The 21,005-nt window shown below is 47.4% G+C and overlaps 1 protein-coding gene across 6 annotated transcripts in view; it reads right to left on the reverse strand.

Annotated features, from left to right (window-relative positions):
• Positions 1–21,005, reverse strand: part of LOC120937451 — a 499,763-nt gene that overhangs the window by 270,387 nt on the left and 208,371 nt on the right. The window lies entirely within an intron of this gene.

A 21,005-nucleotide genomic window follows, 5' to 3' on the forward strand; every position in this document is an offset into this window, starting at 1 on the left:
AACCGGTGACAACCTATCTCCGTGAAAAAAATATTATTTATAGATGGGGGTTTCCAGCTTGCCTGTCGGCTAAGAATCAGGGTGTGTCGGCGTACATTCGGTTTCCGGAGGATGTAGAGGAATTCTGTTGTAAACTAAGTATAGAGTGTATTAAGGTGGATAACTGGGAAAGAAGACCTGCAGGGTGGAAGAGGTGGAAGGATCAAGAATGGAACAGAGCGTAGGGCTCAGGATACAGGCTATGAACTATAAGTAATTAAGGAACCCGAGAGACTATCCCCCCCCCTTTTTTTTTTTTATTCTTTTTTTCTATTCTAAGGGAGGGGGGTTTCACTTACTATTTTATTGACGGTTTTTTTGTAAAAAAAAAATTTTATTTATTTTTTTTTTATTTTATTTTTTTTTTATTTTTTTTATTGGGGTTTTTTTTTTTTTTTTATTTTTTGGGGGGTGGGGGGTTTTTCTTTTTTTTTTTGGTTCGTTTTTGCTGTCTCTTTTTGTATTTCTGGGGGGCTCTGGTCGATGGAAGCTTATATGCTTGTATGCGCTTGGGTTTTTTTTTGTGCCTCTGGTTCTGGCCCCCCTCTGCTCCTCCCCTCCCCCCCCCTTCTAAAGGGGGGGGGAGGGAGGGACCGGCGGGGGGGAGAAGGAGTGTGTTAAGAATTACGTTTAAAAGGGGTCCGGTTAGGTCCGCGGGGGGGGGGGGGGAAGCACTGAGTAAATATGTTGCGCCTCTCGGTCCGGGAGACACCCTTAGCTAAGGGGGGGTGACCGGCTGAGGGTGGGACATATTAGAGGCCCATAGATAGGCCCGCTTGGCAGGCGCCTGATTGGGCGCAGATCGAGGGAGTCTTAAGCATTGTTGAACAATGTATTTGGGGTTGGGGAGGGTGGGAGGGGGGTATATGTGGTATATGTGGTCTCGGAAAGGTATTCTATATAGGTATGTTTTATTGTGGGTTTTTTTTTTTGGTTGATATTGGTGGCCTCAGAATTGATCGGGAGTCTCCCCTATGTCAAGCAGAAGTCTGATTTCAGGCACGAAAAGAAAAGATAGGGAATGGCAGCATTAAAAATTGCCACGTACAATGTACGGGGTCTGAACAGTCCAAATAAGCGATATCAGATATTGCAGGAAATGAGGAGACTCTCAATCAATATAGTGTTTTTACAAGAAACTCATTTAAAAACAACGTCAAAGACAAGACTAAAATCTAAAGACTTCCCTACTTGGTATCACAGTTATTCTCCGAATAACAAATCAAAAGGTACCGCAATCGGGTTCGACAGAAATACACATTTTATTCCAGAAGCTATAGCAATGGACCCCAAGGGTAGATATCTATTTATAAAAGGTTCTATGTTGAATGTGAAATATACACTAGCAAATGTGTACTGTCCTAATGTGAGATCGGCTGTATTCTTGAAGAAAATCCTGTATAAATTAGAAAGATTTAGAGAAGGTAACTTGATTCTTACAGGAGATTTTAATTTTGTGTTCGATCCAGTTTTGGATACCCAACCGGTGTCAATGAGATCTGAGGGAAAATACCTAAGGGCAATCAAACAAAAACTCCACCAAATGCAATTGGTAGAAGCATGGAGAATTCTGCATCCAAGGGAGAAAGATTTTACATACTTCTCACCGGTTCATAGGTCATATTCAAGAATAGACCATATCATTCTAGATCATCGGCTACTGGAAGGACTGAGAAGTATGGATATAAAATCCATAACATTGTCAGACCATGCTCCAGTGGTGATGTCTCTAGATGTAGGGGAGGTTCCGAGGGAGTTAAAAATTTGGAAAATAGATGAATCACTTCTAAATAACAACAAGATAGCCGATGATCTGGAAAGGGATATGTGTCTATTCTTCCAGGAAAATGACATAGAAAACGTCGCCCCCTCGACGCTATGGGAAACACACAAGGTATTCATGAGAGGGAGGTTGATCGCTGAAAAAGCTAAAAGAAAGAAAATTAGGCAGGCACAGAAGCAAAAGTTATTAGAGGAAATTTGGAGCTTAGAACAGCTACATAAAAGATCACAGGTAGAAGAGACCTATAAATTATTGAGCAGGAAGAGAGAGGATCTATGTAGCATGTTAGAACTGGAAACAAAATGGGTATTTAATAAAATGAATAATAATTTCTATGCTTTGGGGAATAAACCAGGTAGATTCTTAGCAAGGACTATTAAACCACGAAACTCACAACATTTTATTCTAAAAATAAAGGATAAAAAGGGAGAACTGAGACACTCTACGAAGGAAATAATTAGAATATTTCAGGAGTACTATCAAAACTTATATAAGGCCAATCAAGAACAGGGTATAATTGAAACCCAGAATAAGAGAAGGAAGATTAAACAATATCTAGAAAAGGTAAAGATCCCGGGCCTATCGGAAGAAGTAATAAGTAAGCTAGAGGGGGAAATTACAGAAGATGAAATAAGCCAAACAATAAAGAACATCAAGATGGGGAAAAGCCCTGGCCCAGACGGGTACACTTCAGCTTATTATAAGAGATTCGGGGAGACTCTGGGGCCCTTCTTCCAAAAGTATATGAATTCCATCGGGGGAGGTATGAGAATACGGGAGGAGGCTCTAGGGGCTCACATAACCCTGATTGGAAAAGAAGATAAGGACCCCTCATTATGTGCAAGTTATAGGCCCATATCCCTGATCAATGTGGATATAAAAATCTATTCAAAAATCCTGGCCGAGAGAATAAGACCACTTCTGCCCGAATTGATCGAGAATGACCAGGCGGGATTTGTACCGGGGAGGGAAACGAGGGACAATATTCTGAGAGCCCTGTTCTTGATACAAAAGGCCAAAAAAAGTAAGAAATCAACATTGTTTCTCTCATTGGATGCCGAAAAGGCATTTGACAGGGTGGACTGGGAATTTTTGCTAGCCACCCTGTCACATGTCGGTTTGGGTCCAAATATGCTTAGGTGGATAGGGGCATTATATTCCAGCCCCTCGGCTCAGGTGAGGGTAAATGGCACTCTGTCAGATAGATTTCCACTTTACAACGGGACCCGTCAGGGATGCCCGCTTTCTCCCCTCCTGTTTGTTCTGACATTGGAGCCGTTAATGGAGACAATTAGAAGGAATAGGGAAATAGAGGGGATAGAAGTGGGAGGGAAGGAGCATAAGATCTCTGCGTTCGCGGATGACATGCTGTTGTATGTATCTAACCCGAAGAAAACACTTCCGACGATATTGGCTGAATATGAGAGATATGGGGAGATCTCAAATTTGAGAATCAATCAAGAGAAAACAGAGATCTTGAGCATCTCGGTGGGTCATGGAGAGCGCAGAGATTTGGAGGCTTTATACCCATTTAGGTGGAAACAGAGGAGAATGAGATACCTGGGGGTATTTCTATCTACTACCGACAGGTACATATATGAAGATAACTATATTCTCCTTTTAAACAAAATAAGATCAGAGCTAAAGGGCTATAGCATAAGTAGAGTGTCCTGGTTAGGAAGGGTAAATACAATAAAGATGATGATACTACCTAAAGCCCTATATATTTTCCAAACCCTCCCGATTGGAATCCCAGAAGCTTTTTTCAGAATTCTAGGTAGGATAATAGGGGGATTCATATGGAGGGGTAAGAAATCCCGTATAGCAGTAGAAATTCTGAACAGACCCAGGCATGAAGGAGGACTCTTACTCCCAAATTTTAAACGGTATTTTGAGGCCTCGGTACTTAGGAGGATGACGGATTGGTTCTTGAGGGAGGGAAGGGAGAAAAAGAAATGGGTAGAAGTAGAAGAAAGTCTAAGTGCCAATAAACTAGGAGGGAAAATATGGGTACCGAAAAAGTATAGGGGACTGCCCCAGGATGCTCCAACGATCACAAAAGAAACATATAGAATATATGATAGAATATGTAAAAGGGAAGAATGGCCATACAACAGTCCACTGATGCATCTTACAGGAACAGACTACTTTAAGCCGGGTAGGGAAGGAGGCTTATTCCAGAGGTGGGGAACATCAGAAATATTAAAACTGAGGGATGTGATGAAAGGGGCAGATATGTGTTCCCTTACAGAATTACGAGAAAGATATGGTGCACTCCCTGGAGATACTTGGAGATATAGGCAAATTAAACATTTCATAAACACACTACCGAAACCATTACGAGCCCCAAATGATTTAAGTCAATGGGAAAAATGTACCCTCCGAGGAGGAATAGGAAAGCAGGGACTCTCCAATATCTATAAAATCCTGACACCTAATGGCAAGCCGGAGGCATTGAAGGTAGTTGAAAATTGGGAGGTAGAATTGAACCAGACAATCTGTACAAAAAAAAAAAGGAAGATACTCGAATACGTCCACTCTACGTCAATGGACGCTAAAGTTAAGGAAATGAATTATAAGCTTCTGTGTAAGTGGTATTATGTTCCAACGAGAATGCACAGGATAGATAGAGGGATTTCTCCTCTATGCTGGAGAGAGTGCGGGATGGAAGGATCCCATGCCCACATATGGTGGCAATGCCCCCTGATCCAGGACTATTGGAAGGAGGTATTGGCACAGATAAAGGAGATCAGTGGATATGAGGTAAAACATGACCCCTGGGAATGTCTATTTCACAACTCGGAAATGACGAGGAAAAAATATAGGGGGTCTATGGTTCCGCACCTTTTAAATGGAGCCAAGATGCTTATCCCTAGGAACTGGAAAAAAAAAGAGGTACCCACTATTGAGGAATGGTTCCGTGAAGTAGACAGAATTAGAAAGATGGAGGACCTGTGGGCATCCCAGGGTAACCCCCGGAGGGGACAGGAGGGGGTGTGGGAGGGATGGAGGAGGTTTAGGGAGGGGAGAGGGGGGGAGAGAGCGGGAGCGGTAGGTGGAGATGGGGTAGATCCCCCCTAATTACTCTCCCCCCTCCCCTATTTATTTATTTTTTTCTCTTTTTATTTGGTTTATTTTATTTTTGTGTTTTTTTTTTTATTTATTTAATTTTTTCCTTTTTTTTTTTTATTTTTTTTTATTTATATATGTATTTATATGGTGGGTAGTTATTACATAGAACTATAAAGTATAATTTAAATAAGTAGTGCCCTTGATGGAAGGGATGATTTAGACACAGTTAATAAATGGGGAGGGATGCCCCCCCTCTTTTTTTTTTTTTTTTATCACTAGAGTTGGAAGTAGGGGCAGGGGTTGCCCCCTTATAATTAAGAAGGTTTGGCACATACACATATAAGATGGGTGGGGGGGGGGTTATCACCTCCTCATCTTCTTTTTATTTTATTTTTTTATATTTTTATTTTTTTTGGGCTCCCCTATCTTCCTCCTGAAAGAGGACGGGGATAGTAGAAGCCCCTTCTCTCTTAAGCCACAATGCAATAGAATTTTGAAATTTTAAAATAGGAAGGTCACAACAGGGATAATTACTATTTTATTTTTATTCCTATTTTTTATTCACATATTGGTATGGGAGGTAGCTATCACATAGAAATATAAAGGACAATTTAAAAAAGTAGGGCCCTTGAAGTAAGGGATGACTTAGTCACAGTTAAAAAATGAGGTGGGTTTTTTTTTTTTTTTTTTTGTTTGTTTCTTTTTTTTCCTTTTTTTTTCTCTTTCTCTCTTATTGTAACTTTGTCCCTCCCCCTTTTCTACATTCCTGCACCTTACCTACTCCTACCTGCCCTATTAGTACCTGTATTAGGGACCTAGTCGGACTGAATAGTACATATCCCATAGAGGTCGCCCCCCCTGTCTCTAAGTAAGGTGGGGAGGGGGAGAAGGAGGGGGGTGTATTTGTCTCCGCTCTTTACTTTACTAAAGAAGAGGGAAGGAAGGTGAAAAGGAAAAAGGGGTCACCTTATGTTAACCAAAATAAGGGGTTTTAAGGAGACCATGTATGTGTTGTTAAATGTATGTTAGTATATAAATGTAAGAATGTCATGTTGATGTTAAATTTTTGTTGAAAAATATTTAATAAAAAGTTAAATGATAAAAAGAAAACTTATGCTTTACTTAATTCCCCACCCGAACAACCACAACTATCTTTCTTGCAGAAATGGGAAACAAACCTGAACCGCACCTTCTCGGCAGTGGAGCAACAATCTATTCTTAGGTTTTCATTAAAGTCGTCAATATGTACCAAAATACAGGAAACAAACTATAAAATCCTGACTAGATGGTATTATACACCACAATTGTTGCACAAGTACTATCCGACCACCACAGAAAACTGCTGGAGGTGCCAGGCAGACAGAGGATCACTCCTTCACATGCCCAAAGCTATGATATTTTTGGACGACTGTCCGGAATAGAACCCAAAAGTTTACGGACTGTAATGTTCCAGATGAGCCGGCCTTTCTACTCCACGTTACCAAAATCTCAATCCCAAAATTACCAAAGATCAATAGTGAGCCACTTTATGAATGCTGCTAAAGCTTGTACAGTATCCCCTTATTCTGGAAGCACCAGGTGCCTCCCCAGATTGGTACCTGGCTGCATAGGGTAGAGGATATTAAAAAATTGGAGGACCTAGTCCTCACAGTACAAAATAAAACAGGAGAAACACTCCAAAATATGGAGATTGTGGAACATGTTTATTTTATCAGATGAGGGAGTCTCCCCACTGAAAGCCCACCGCCATCCGGACTCATCCCAACTCCCCTGTACACCACCCCACCCCCCTGTTGTGTTTGTTTTTTAGAAATGTATACAGGGACAGGGAAGCACTGAATTGATTGATGTAATGAACTGGCACTGTTATTCATCTAAGGAAACTATAGATTGTAAAAAAAAAAAATGAGAAAAAAGAAAAATGTATATGCGCTCTTCAACCTTCTCACACCCCGCTGGGCCAATCAATGTGAAAACACCCAAAAGCAGCTACTTAAAAAATAAAAATAGTGTGTAATAATTCTGACTGAACAAAATAGTAGCGCTATGTTCAAAAATGTTAACAATCATAAATAAATGTGTAAATAAATATGTGACAAAATATACACATGCTAAACAATAATAAACATATATGAGAAGTGAAAATACAATAACTAAATGTTAAAAAAAAAAACGTTCATCCGGTAATAGAGAAAAATAGGATTTTTGTACTCACCGTAAAATCCATTTCTCTGAGTTCATGGATGGACACAGCAGCAATTGACCATAGGGTATTATCCTTCCTTTCAGGAGATTGACTAGGCAGAAAACAGCATGTTAAGTGTTAAAAAACACTCCACCAGTACAGTACCTCCCAGGGGGCAGATCCCCCGGGTACATCCCGCTCTCTGCCTCATGCAGCCTCAGTTCGTAAACAAGCAGTACAAACAAAGGAGGGGTGGGTGCTGTGTCCGTCCATGAACTCAGAGAAATGGATTTTATGGTGAGTACAAAAATCCTATTTTCTCTTCCATTCATGGACGGACAAAGCAGCAATTGACCTTAGGGACGTCCCCAAGCAGTGTCAAAAATCGAGGGGTGGGGGGCGTGGCCTGGACATGGCTGAGTGAGGACGCTTTTACATTGAGCTCCTGGCCTGATCCCCCAATTACCGGATAAAATAATCCTCACACCGGCATGTACTCGGCTAAACGGTACAAAACCAGAGCGGCAACAAAGGAGACCCCGACTGGCAAGATCTCGGGCGAAATACAGAAATATTTCAAGTCCCTGCAGGAGATCCCCCCCGAGACCGCGGCATCCACAACACGCGGCGCTGCACGTGGAGCTGAGGGGGAGGCCCGACCACCGGACTGTGGTGAAGCGGATATCGGCAACGAGAGCGTCGAGGCACGATCCCCGGAGAACCATCCAGAGGAGATGCCGACCCTACAAATACTGGGGGACGGAGGGATGGACCAAGACATCCGGGCGCTGTTGCAGGCCCTGCCGACCAGGTCCGATATTGAGGCCCTGATTCTACGTCTGGAGGAGACGCACAGACGCGACATACAAGAGGTGCGGGGAGAGGTCTCCAGCCTCACAGAGAGAGTAGTATCGGGAGAGGAATCGGTGACTTCCCTGGAAGCAAGAGTGGCAGCACTTGAACAGGCCCGAGACCACCATCACGAAGCGGCGGTATCCCTCCAACTGCACTTGGAGGACGTGGAAGACCGGAGCCGCCGCAACAACCTGCGGCTCCGGGGTGTTCCGGAGGCGGCGGAGATGGAAGATGTCGGGGCCCGAGTGACGGAGATCTTCCGGGGAGTACGGGTAGAACCGGAGACCGTGATTGAATTGGACAGGGCGCATAGAGCGCTAGGCCCCAAGCCGACGGATCCGGACAGGCCCCGCGACATTATCTGCCGGCTTCACCGGTACGTCCAACGGGAAGCCATCCTTCGCCGGGCCTGGGACCAGGAGGATGTCGAAGTAGACGGCGCCCACGTTAGGATACTACAGGATCTGTCCAGAGCTCCGCTCCGCCGCAGAGCACTCCTGAGGCCTCTCCTGGATCTCGCCAGACAGACCGATCACACCTACCGCTGGGGCTATCCCTTGGCTGTTACCTTCCGCAAGGACGCAGACGCCTTCACACTACAGACACCGGCAGACCTCACGGCTCTTTTCCGCTTTATGGAGACGGATCCCATACCGGTGCCCGACTGGCTACAGCTCCTGCCTCGACAGACCGGTCGCTCGGGCATAGCGGCCCACCGTGGTCCCTTGCAACCCAGACAGCGGAGGAATGGACGGAGGCGCAACCAGAACTAAGACACAGCTCCACGTGAGTAGGCCTTGGGCCGCACTTCCCTGACCCTGGACTTCCCCCGTCTGTCCCCTCTTTTTTGGAGCATCCGATCCGTGTCCCTTGTCCTTGACCCTGGCCTACCCCACCTTGGCAACTCACCGGCATTGGTGATAACTTGTCCCCGCGGCCTGGCTGCTCTGGAGGATGCGTCCCTCCCCCCTCGGGCTTTTAGACCCGATCCTGCTCCACCCTCTTCCCCTATACTGACCCTGATGGCGGGGAACCCCCGAAGGTCTGCAGCCCCCGTACAAGAGCCTAACTGTTGTCTACCTCGCCCGCTCCCCCGCCCTTGCCTAAAGACCATGGATACCCAGTACTGTGTGTGTAGTAATGCGGGAAGACCATACGGGCCAGTGATTCACCCTTTGAACTACCCCGATATGATGAGAGACCGAACAGGGGGGTGAAACATGGATGGTACGCCTGGTGGGACTTCACGGGAGATGTTGGGGGGGGGTGCGGGAAGAGATGCAGTGCGGAGAGCGGGAGGGGGGCACATAGCCCACGGTTTGAGCACTGTTGATGAGGGAACATGAGTTGGGACTTAATGTTGTTGTTGGGACTAGAGCGAGTGACACTCTGCCCCCCCTGTTTTGGAGCATTTTTCCTGGGGTGAGGGGGGTGGTCTCGGGGAGGGGAAGAGGGGCGGGAGGGTGAAGGGATATGTCTTTTATCGCCCCCTCGTGGGGAGCCCTCATGCTGCGCCTCATGCTGCCCAAGCCTGATAACCTCCGATGTATGTACCTGTTGATAAACTGCATACATGTTTAATTTTCTTTAATCATTTAGCATATTCCATTGCATGTGATCTGTTTTCCTATAGTTTTACCTGTTGGGAAGTACCGTTGCTATTTTTACACCTATCTTGCCGAAATGTATTCTTAATTATGACACCATGCTTACAAGCCGGGATTGGGCGGGGAGGGTTGGGAGCTCATCTCCTGGCTCTTTCTAGTCCCTACCCCACCTAGGACTGCGCTCAACTTCCGGGTATCCCCGGAGAGCGTCTTAGTCATTTTTTGGCTACCTTAGTTTACCCTTTCTGGCTACACGCCCTAGTGTACGCCTCTTCTGTCTATACTTGACTCTTGTCCTCATACCTTCCCCCGATCTCTCTTTTCTTACGGGTGATCCCCCCTCCCTATTTCCCACTTTCCCCCCCTGGGACCCCCCCCCCTTTTTCGCACAGGCATGGACGAACTCACTGTTGTGTCACTGAACCTGAAGGGCCTCAATACGCCCGAAAAGAGGCGTATGCTGCTCCACGACATGAGACACATGAAGGCGGATGTAGTGATGTTGCAGGAAACCCATTTCCTGCAGTGGCAAGTAACTTGCCACTGCTGAAAAATAGACACTTTCCCACAGCTTACCATTCGCAATACACAGAGACGAAATCTAGGGGAGTTTCCATACTTGTGGCCTCGAGGGTCCCATGGAAACCTTTGGAGGTTTGCACGGATACAGAGGGACGATTCCTGTTTGTAAAGGGCACAATAGGAGACAGGAAAGTGACCTTTGCTGACCTGTACACCCCCAACACCCAACAACTTAAAAAAAAATTGGCTCACCTCCGGCGTTTCGCAGAGGGCCTTCTGATAGTGGGGGGTGATTTGAATATCCCCTTGAACCCACATGAGGACACCTCATCTGGGAAGTCATCCACATCCCGTGATGTCCGCAGAAGAATAGGAGCCATCCTCCACTCACAGCAGCTAGTTGACGCCTGGCGCCTGCTGCATGTGGGAGAGAAGGATTACACCTTTTTCTCTAAACCGCACCAAACATACTCGCGGATAGACTATTTTCTGCTACCCCATGGGCAATTACAAGCAGTTTGCAACATATCTATCGGATCGATCACCTGGTCCGACCACGCCCCGATTACTTTGAAATACACCATCTCGGGCCCCTCGGGGGGACAGGGGTATGTATGGAGACTTAACGAGGGACTCCTGCAGAACTCAGAGGTCTTGGACGATGTGGTCAGGGAACTAGCACACTACTTCGACGCAAACGCTACACCAGACAGCGCAGTGGGAGTGGTTTGGGAGGCACATAAGGCCGTGATTCGGGGGGTGCTCATAAAGCATGGGGCGAGGCTGAAACGTGAAAGATCTGCAGAATTGGCCACACTTCTTGCTAAACTCCACTCGCTGGAGACGACGCACAAATTGACCCCCACTAGACAGATCGGTGCGGAACTTGACTTGGCCCGTTGACAGGTGACAGACATCCTACACTTCAAAGCTAAATCTGCCCTACAAATCTGTCGACGGAAAACTTACGAGTCGGGCAATAAGTGCGGGAGGCTTTTGGCTAACACACTACGCACGCAACGTCTAGCTACTTACATCCCCAGCATCACGTCCAAAACAGGACAGAAACAATCCCTGCCCCAACAGATCACGCGGGAATTTAGAAATTTCTACGATTCCCTATACAACTTAGAGAAGGCCCCGACTACCCGAGACGCTGCTCTGGAATACATTGCTTCGTCCCTCATGCCCTCCCTGACATCAGAGGTGGGGGAGAGCCTGGAGGAACCGATTGCCATGTCTGAGCTTCAACTCGCCCTGAAGACCGCAAAGCCAGGGAAGGCCCCGGGCCCTGATGGCCTGACCGTCGCCTATTATAAAGCACTCCTGCCCTCCCTTGGACACCATATGGTTAAGTTGTACAACGACCTGGGCTCGGGGGAATCTCTCCATACTGCAACATTACAGGCCCAGATTTCGGTGATTCCCAAGGAGGGCAAAGACCCGGCCCTCTGCGGGAGTTACCGCCCGATCTCCCTCCTGAATGTGGACCTAAAGCTGTTCACGAAAATTCTAGCGACCAGGCTGCAAAAACACCTTCAGCAATTAATTCACCTAGACCAAGTGGGTTTCGTTCCATCCAGAGAGGCGAGGGACAACACCACTAAGGTCCTCAATCTCCTGCATATAGTGACAGACAGTAGGACGCCATGTCTGTTCTTGGGGACAGACGCCGAAAAGGCGTTTGACCGAGTGGACTGGCAGTTCCTGCAGACAACACTGCAATATGTAGGCCTAGGAGACAAAATGCAGAAATGGGTCTTGGCAGCTTACAGGGAACCGACGGCTAGGGTTAAGGCCAAAGGGGTTCTTTCCGAACAGTTTCCCATTACCAACGGGACGAGGCAGGGGTGCCCCCTGTCACCTCTTCTGTTTGCACTTTCCCTAGAGCCCTTCCTATGCCACGTACGACTCAATCCTGATATTATTGGTGTACAGCTTAAAGAGGTGCAGCACAAAGTATCCGCCTACGCCACCCCTCTTGCAGGAGTTTGACAGATACGGACAACTCTCTAACTTGAAAATAAACCTGACAAAATCAGAGGCCATGGGGGTGGGGATACAACCGCAGCAGCTCTCACACCTCAAAAACAGTTTCCATTTAAGCTGGACAGAGGTAGCATTGAAATACTTAGGGACTCGTATCCCACCCTCCTTCTCGCAACTATTTAAGTTGAACTTTCCTCCCCTGCTGAAAGAGGTCCAGAAACTGCTTGATCAATGGTCCGGCGGCCTACATTCTTGGGTGGGCCGCTGTAACATACTCAAGATGTCAGTACTGCCCAAATTCCTCTACCTTATGCAGGCCATCCCGATCTGCATCCCGAATAGCTATTTCAAACAGATTCACGCAGCTTTCTCACGATTCCTCTGGGCCGGGAAGAAGTCACACCTTCATAGGACGGTACTCTCCCTGCCAAAACTCCGGGGCGGGCTGGCACTGCCGGAGGTTCGGGTCTACTACCAGGCAATACATCTAGGGAGACTACTGGACTGGTGCCGTCATCGTGCTACCAAGCTCTGAACACAAATAGAACAGGGACAGGGAGAGATACCACTACACAGAGCCCCCTGGTGCCTCGCGGCACTACCGTCGCAGATCACGAGACACCCAGTGGTTGGGAACACGATCAAGATATGCGCACGACTGTTTACACAACACTCGCTATCAGACCAGACCTCACCCCTCCGACTGATTATTGGACACCCTAATTTTGAACCTGGACTGAGAGACAAGGTATTCCTTGACATCCGACGCTCAGGGCTTTATCAGGCGTCTCACTTTAGTGCTGCGGGTAGGTGGAGGTCAGTGACAGAACTAGCAGACCCCACAGGGATATATAGGCTGGACTTCATGAGAGCCAACCAACTGGGCCACTTCCTTAGCAGCCTCTCTCCCCCCCGGAGACCACAGACCCCCCTAACGACACTGGAGGAACTTTGCGAGGAGTCTGGGGTACTACCCCATGCACTATCACTGATGTACTCCATGCTGATTACCCCCCATGGGGAATACCAGATTCCGGCTCTTGCAAAGTGGGAACGGGACTTGGGTATTCAGTTCTCGCCAATTCAGAAACAAAATATAGTCAGATTCACCCACAAATCCTCCTTATGTGCCAAAATCCAAGAGACAAATTACAAAATACTCGTGCGGTGGTATAGAGCCCCGGACCGTCTGAAGAAGATGTTCCCAGGCTCCGCGGACACCTGCTGGAGATGTGGACAGGAAAGGGGCACGCTTCTGCACGTGTTTTGGTCATGCTCGCGGATTAGGGGATTCTGGGGGAGGTACGCCGCATTACCCAGGAATTTACAGAACGTACAGTGCCGGACGACCCGGCGTACTTTCTCTTACATGCAACAGATGTGCCGGCGAAGTCGTACAAAAAGTCAAGTGTGCGCCTTCTCCTAGACGCAGCCAAGGCCTGTGTGCCTCTGCACTGGAAATCCTCTCATCCGCCGACCATAGCTTTATGGCTGAGGAAAGTTGACGAAATAAGCCGTATGGAGGATCTGATCCTCTCAAGCCAGCAGAGACAAGAAGCTTATACCAAAACCTGGCAAATCTGGAACGTATTCAAATTTTCTGACGAAGGACAGAGTCTTAGAGGATCTGGGTGACTTCAGCCCGGGCGCCACTTCCGCCCCTCTGGGGCGCTTTGATAAGTCCATGCTTGTGCGAAACCCCCCCCCCCTCTCTTCTACCCCTCTGATACCCCACCCCCCTCTTTCTACTACTATCTGTTATATCTCACTATTCTGAAACAGGAAAACAGGTGGAGGGACTGGAACGTTTGGACCCAGCTACACAGACTTTTGTTACAAATGGGAGTCAGTGCAACCTTTGATACGAATTGACGGAAAAGGCCCCGTTGGGCTAGGTGCTGGGGCGTGTAAGAACTCCCGACGACCCACCCGTCTGGGCCACCGCGACCTACTATGAGGGGAGCGAGCCCAGCGGGAGATCAGCTGAGTCGTTCACCATGTATTGAACCATATGTGCAATGTAAATGTTTCTTACCCCATGCCAATGTTGATGCGTTGACTGTAATGTTAAGGTCCGGCCGGACCGGTTTCTCCTTTATAAAAAAAAAAAAAAAAAAATCGAGGGGTGGGAAAAACTCACCGCCGACCCCACCACTGTGAACATGGAGCGGGCCACAGCCTCAGCTCTCCTATCTGTGGGGTCCTTAAAAGCGGGAGCCCCTTCCACAGGAAACGTGGTCGCCTTGTTCAGTCTGGACACAGGGGGGTCCACTGACGGAGGAGAGGTCCACTTTTTTAGGAAGTCATCCTCAAAACGGATAACGGACTGCAAAGCATTTTGGAACAGAAAAAAATTTCTGCGGCCAATCCCAGGGGTGGGAAAAACACCTCTCGCAAGCTGCTCACCACTGTTGCTGTGCTGTCAGACTCCTCACTTGTGACTTATAGACCGGAGCTGCTGTCCGCCGAAGTCGGACGCCACCTGACCTACTAGCTGTACCTGTCCCATTCGCTGGTGTGTGTTCTGGCGTCCGTCCCACTCCGCTCTACATTCTACGAAGCCGTGCTGTTGCCTTGGACTGGAGGGGTCTGCAGGCGGCGTGTGGATGCGGACGAGGGTGCTTCATCTCTGCATCGGGAGGTCAGTGTTGGTGTCAGCTAACTAGCTAGCGCTGCCTGGGTGCAGGCGGGCGTAATCGGGTGAAGCCTACAAGCCAGAAAAAAAAACTCTCCTGCCGACTCTTACCAGCTGACGCTGAGTTGCTGCTCGCGGTGGTGAGGGGGGAGTAGGGAATCCCCGTGGAGTCCCTGGACTACACTACAGTGGTTGGTCTACAGCGGTGTTCTCCATACCCCGTTATTCCTTTTTTTTCTACCTACCCCTGTGCAATATTGAAAACTCAGCTAGTCCCAGCGATAGAGATAAGATGGCTTCGGGTAAGACAAGATTTTCTCTATCTACTAGGGCAGCGGCGGCCGCGGCAGCAGTCGCTGCCTTTCAGTCTCTTCCACCGTTCCAGTTAGATAAAGAAAGCATGTTATCCATTGATAAAACTGTTGATAAAACTGCTGATAAAACTAAAGCTGATAAATCTAACAAGTCTAACAAAATGGATAAAATCGATAAAATTGAGGAGTCTGTAGGGGAGGAGGCTGTAAGGGCAGACAAGGTAACAGACATGGCAACAACGATAGCTGGAGCAGTTGTAGCAGATGTACCATACATGGACAATGTTAATCAGGCTAGGCCTATAGACATGGCGTTACCCCCCCTTCTGTACATAACGGGAAGGGTCTAGCCACAACACAGCAAGGAACGTCAAGGGACCCCTTAGGCTCGGGCTCTGAAACAGCTGCTTTAATCTCTGCATTTCGGGCAGATTTTGAATCATGGGCAATAAAAATTGAATCATCTATTCATTCCGAAGTAAGCACACTTAGAGAACAAGTAACGGTTACCAATAATGCAGTATCTGGGATTGCCCATACACAAGAAGACCATGCTGCACGCATTACTGCTCTGGAGACCGCATCCTATGTAAACCTACACCGTCTTCGTCAACACCAACTACGCATTGAAGATAGCGAAAATCGCAACCGGAGACATAACATCCGTCTAAAAGGGATCCCAGAGGATATTTCAGGCGCTAATTTAAATCCTAAATTGGTTGCTATTCTTAATCAGGTTTTGGGTAGGGAGACCGATTCTAATATTGAACTAGACAGAGTACACCGAGTGGGGAGAGGAATGAGGGATCAGGCCAGCCGCCCTAGAGATGTAGTATGTCAAGTGCATTACTACACACTAAAGGAGGAAATCATGCGCAAGGCTTGGAGTCACGGCCCGGTCGTCAATGAAAACTCTACTATTCACCTATACCCAGACCTATCTAGGAATACACTGTATATGTGAAGGATGCTTCATCCTCTACTAGATTTAATTCACCAATCAGGTGCTACTTATACTTGGGGTCACCCTTTTAGTATACAAGTAACAAAGGGATACAAGACGTTCGTCCTCTATGAACCAGAACTTCTTCCAGCATTTTTTGATTTTCTTGGACAAAATCATATTCCTGTCCCAAATTGGCTTGATCCACCAGAGGAGCACCGTCAGCCAGGAAGACTATCTGTCACCAATACTCAGCAACAGGGAAGTGTTAGATCTCGATCTGGGATTCAAGATGTTAATCAAGGGACCAACTAGTTAGAATAAAGTTGGAATTTTTTAAAGTTCGTTTTTTTCCTGCCCTCCCCTCCCTCCCCCCAGTTATTCTTATCCGTTGGCCCTATAGCGACCCATAATGAGATTAATACGGTGAAACGATTAGACTTGGTTGGATTTCTGTTTGATCTTTACCTGTTGGACAGATAGTGACCTATAGTGGGACTACGGTGAAACGATCAGACTTGGAGTTTTTTTTTCTTTACTTGTGTGGGGGAGGAGAGGGAGGAATAATGTATCATTCAAATTAGGTGGGGTTTTATAAATTATTATTTTTTTTCTCCTGCTTCTATATGATCACAGGTGTGTGCGAGATATGTAGGCATATATATATACCGTATATGAGATTTGGGGGGGGGGGGAGGGCTGGGGGAGGGAAAGGGTAAGGTAGAGGGAAATTTATACATTAAATGTTTTTTGTTTAGTTGTAAGTAGGAAACTATATCAGGGCTCAAAATTTCAAGTCCTGAGCCACTAGCCAGGCCTTAAGAGTTACTCGCCACCAGTTGCCCCACCCAACACCTCCCCTGCCCCACCCCTAAGTCCGCCCCTAAACACGCCCTTGTAAATTATCTCATGAAATTACACTGTTAAATATTTTAAGCAGAAATAAGTTCCAAAAATAAATATTAACAACTTTAACAATAGTAACAAAGCATATCAGTACCCATCTGTGCAGCCTCAGTGTGCCCGTGAACGCAGCCTTACAGTGCCCCATCACTTGCAGCCTTACAGTGCCCCATCACTTGCAGCCTTACAGTGCCCCATCAATTACCGCATTACTGTGCCCCATCAATTACCGCATTACTGTGCCCCATCAATTGCCGCATTACTGTGCCCCATCAATTGTCGCATTACTGTGCCCCATCAATTGCCGCATTACTTTTCCCCATCAATTGCCGCATTACTGTGCCCCATCAATTGCCGCATTACTGTGCCCCATCAATTGCCGCATTACTTTGCCCCATCAATTGCCACATTACTGTGTCCCATCAATTGCTGCATTACTTTGCCCCATCAATTGCCACATTACTGTGTCCCATCAATTGTCGCATTACTTTGCCCCATCAATTGCCACATTACTGTGTCCCATCAATTGCTGCATTACTGTGTCCCATCAATTGCAGCATTACTGTGTCCCATCAATTGCCGCATTACTGTGTCCCATCAATTGCCGCATTACTGTGCCCCAATCAATTGCCGCAACACTGTGTGTTATTGAAGACATTTCTAGTGTATTTGTGCACTGTTTTTTATACAATAATAAATGTAGATATATGCATTATGCAGCATACCCTGCAAGGAATTAAATACCTTTGAGTCAAATATTCTGCTTAGCACTGTAGTCTCGTCCTGGAGGGGGCCCAGAGGCAGAGCAAGGGTGATGGCGCTTGGCGGGCAAGTATTCGCTGAACGGGTAAACAGGTAACTTTAGTGGGGACACTGATATGAAGAGGGAATTCTGATAGGGGAACAAATACATTAAGGCAATCTAATGGAGGGGACCTATGCAGCCTTGTTGCTCCCACACACAGCCGGTCATTATAGGGTAAAAGACAGCAGGCTGTGGCTGGTTTCCCGCACATTGGTCCTCATACAATGACTTCAATTGGACATAATTTGACAGAATATCAGAGAACATTGCTCACTCCGGCTCTTCTACATTTCTGCTCAGACATGTTTATCCTGCCCGGCTCCTCCTTCCATTCCATCCCCAGTTCTCCTCCCGAGGACACCAGTGTGCAGAGGGCGGGGCGGACAGGTAGGCTCAGCCCCTCCTACTAGGACTTTCCCGATAGGATGGCCTCCTGCTCCACCCCTTTTAATCACCCCTCCTACAAGGGCGGCCTTCCCTTATTCGCCGCTCCCAATAGGGCTACCTTCCGCTCCTCCCTCCCACTAGAGAGGGGTTTCAAGTCTGGTACGAAGGCTTACCTCATCCGCTCCGCCCTTCCTGCTAGGACATCCTCCTCTCCTGCTCCTCGTCCACTAGGACAGCTTCCTATCCTGCGCCCCTCCATCTAGGTGGTCCTCTGGTCTCTGCCCCTGCTCCGGAAAGTTAGCTGTCAGTGAGCGGCGGCCAGCAGTTCGGTTCGGTGATCGGATCGTGTCGCTGGTTATTATTGTGTCAGTGTGATCGCAGCCATGGCCAAATCACACCCCTCAGAGATGTCCCGGCTGGCCAGTACCCGCTCCAAGTGTCTGGAATCCGGCCCTGCACACACACACAGCGTGCATCTTCCACTGTGTGTCATGGAGCGGGGTTTGTGTTTGGCGGCACTGTGTGATAAGGTCCCGCCCCCCTAGACCGGCTAATGTGATAGGCAGAACAACGATTCAATCTACTATCACATTAGCTGGGGGGGCGAGACCATGTTGTCACATTGCGTCGCCAAACACAGACCCCGCTCCATGACACACAGTGGAAGATGCCCGCTGTGTGTGATACAAGAGGGGGAGAAGGAGAGCGCTGCTGCCTTGGCTCAAAGGGCAGTCCAGCCCTGCCGCTCTCTGTGTCCTTCGGCTGACAGTTTCTGGCTGATCGCTTCAGCCAGGAAACTGTCAGCCTGGTTCACCCCGCTCCTCACTCGCCCTGGACTGAATTCCACTCGCAAAATGCGAGCAAAGAAGTGAAATTTTGAGCCCTGCTATATGATGGGATATGTACCTTAACCCACTCGAACATAAGGGGATACAATCTCTGTGGTATAGGCTAATTAGCTTCTCAGAATAACTAGTGAATTGATCAGGTATACACTTTTTCTTAATTTCAATAATGATTGAATGTCTGCGATGGCGCAGGGAGCGCATCTCGTGGTTCTGTCAAATTTGTGTTTTTGATTTCTTTTTCTTTTTTTATTGTTTTGTATTGTTGTTCATTCCCTATATAGGCTAGGCACAGTTTGTGCCTATTGTGTGAAATATCTCACAGTGTACTGCATAAGTTGGTACATTAGGGTCTCTTAGAGACGCCCTTTTCCTTTTTCCCGTTTTTCCCTTCCATCTTTTTTTTTTTCTTTCTTTCTTACTTTTTTTCCTTCTCTCCACCATGGCTACTACAATGGTGTCTCAACCAGTGTTAAATATATGCTCTTATAATGTTAAAGGCCTAAACATAGCTTCTAAGAGAGGGCAGATTTAATACCAAATGCACAAACATAAAGTTAATCTGCTTTTTCTTCAAGAAACTCATTTTCAGACTGATTTCCTCCCCACCTGCCCCAGCGGACACTTCAATCAGTGGTTCCATAGTACTAATCCAGAACAGAAGACTAAAGGAGTCTCTATCGCGTTCCATAAGACCCTGCCTATTGAATTAATTGACAATATGGTAGACCCTCAGGGAAGGTACGTTTTTGTTAAGTTTTCCCTGTGGGGAATTAAATTTACAGTGGCAAACATATATCTGCCAAATACCAATCAAAGCCAAACAGCAATGAGATATTTGGAAATATTGTCTGGCTTCATGGAGGGGAGACTTATTCTGGGGGGAGACTTTAATCTTCCAATGGACCCGCAATTAGATACCTCCTCATTAAGAACGGCAGTTTCAGTATCTAGGTTGAAGACATTGAAGAGTACTCTTTATGATTATCATTTGATAGATGTTTGGAGGATACTACATCCTAAATCAAGAGACTATACATACTTTTCAACGGTCCATCAATCCTATAGTCGAATTGATTATTTTTTTGTGGACCATAATTGTCTGGATTGGTCACCAACATGTGATATTGGTACAATGGTTTGATCAGATCATGCACCTTTTTTTTTTAAGCTTAATATCCCCTCAGTCCCACCTAGAGAATGGACGTGGCGCTTAAATGATGCATTATTAGAGAATACAGAATGCTCTAATCATATAGCGGAAACTATCTAAAATTTCTTGTCAGACCATGCCCTAGATTCCACGACACTCCCCACTCAATGGGAAGCTATGAAAGCAGTTTTGAGAGGGTCTTTTATTCAACTAGGTGCCCGAATGAAAAAAGAAGCGGGGGGGGGCGTGGCCTGGACATGGCTGAGTGAAGCTGCTTTACATCAGAGCTCCCAGCCTGATCCCCTGTTTTTGGCCAAAAATAGAATAATACCGGCATGAACACTGCCAAAAGGTACGGGACAAGAGCAGCAACGAGGGGGACCCCGGCGGGGAAGATCTCAGGAGAAATCCAGAAATATTTTAAGACTCTGCAGGAGTTACCCCCGGATTCCGGCCTACCTGAGCCACGAGGTCCCGCACAACCGGACGGAGAAACTCCACGAGAACAGATACTGGAAGCTGGAGGATCTGGAGGACTGGATGACCTTTCCACACCAGCCCCCGGAGAATAATTTACAAAGCGACATGTCATCCGCTCAGACCCCGGAGCTCGCCGGCCTACATTCGGACGTGAGAGCCATACTGCAAGCCTTACCAACCAGAACCGACATTGAGGCCCTGATCCTCCGCCTAGAGGAAACCCACAGGCGAGACATCCAGGAGGTGCGGGGGGAGGTCTCGACACTGAACGACCGGGTCACCTCGGGAGAGGAAACTGTTTCCTCGTTGGCGGACCGCGTGGCGGCATTGGAGCAAGCCCGGGACCGTCACCAGGAGGCCGCCATCTCGTTACAGCTCCACCTGGAGGATGTGGAAGACAGGAGCCGCCGCAATAACCTGCGGCTCCGCGGCATCCCCGAACCCGAAGAGGGGGAAGATGTAGGGGCCAAGGTCCTGAGCATCTTCAG

This window comes from Rana temporaria, chromosome 4 (assembly GCF_905171775.1).
Source record: "Rana temporaria chromosome 4, aRanTem1.1, whole genome shotgun sequence".
NCBI classification, from domain to species: domain Eukaryota; kingdom Metazoa; phylum Chordata; class Amphibia; order Anura; family Ranidae; genus Rana; species Rana temporaria.